Raw genomic sequence first — 873 nt, forward strand, 5'->3', positions numbered from 1 at the left:
CGTTATTGATTTAGATGCATTATTTACCCTACAGTTAGAGCGATGCGAGACACTTAAGCAAATTTTAAAGAATTTTAAAAAGGACCCAAATACGAGAAAAACTAGGGTATACTGCCAGGTTCGCCTTGAAAAGATAGAAGCAGTACATGGAGAGTTTAACAAAACTCACACCACCATTGTACACCATGACACCAGTCGGAAATCGCAATATTTTACTGACAGGGTAGCTTCGGAGTTTGAAGAACGCTATTTCGATAGCCGGGTTGCACTTTTAGAAGCATACAACGAACAAACGCCTTCATCTTCGGACCAATCTGCCGGTTCTCAACTGCAAGTTCCAAAAAAAATGTCACCAATCGAAATGCCAAAACTACCGTTGCCATCGTTCTCTGGCAAATATATCGAATGGCCGGCGTTTCATGATGCATTTGTCCGACTGATCCACACCAACACCGACTTAAGTGCTATTCAAAAATTTCACTTTTTAAAGAAGGCACTGCCAGCAGCAAACGATGTAGATGTTCAGCAAATGGCCTTAACTGAGACCAACTATGGAACTGCCTGGGATTTAATTGTAAATCGTTATAATAATCCTCGTCTACTATTCATGCACCACATGAACAAGCTCTTCACACAATCTGCAGTTTCTAAAGAGTGCTCAGACGACATCAAGTCTTTACTCAATGTAGCAAAAGTCTGTATAAATGAGTTCAGTCGTTTGAAAATACCTATTTCACAGGGCAATCAGTGGATTGCGTACCTTTTGTCAACAAAGTTGCCAAAGGGTACCCATCAAGCTTGGGAATATCACCTCGGCAGTGACGTTAACATCCCCACCTTTGAAATGTTAGAAGCATTTTTAAATAAGCGTCT

Source organism: Rhagoletis pomonella, unplaced genomic scaffold (genome assembly GCF_013731165.1).
Source record: "Rhagoletis pomonella isolate Grant_MI unplaced genomic scaffold, Rhpom_1.0 Rhpom_scaffold_13187, whole genome shotgun sequence".
Lineage (NCBI taxonomy): Eukaryota > Metazoa > Arthropoda > Insecta > Diptera > Tephritidae > Rhagoletis > Rhagoletis pomonella.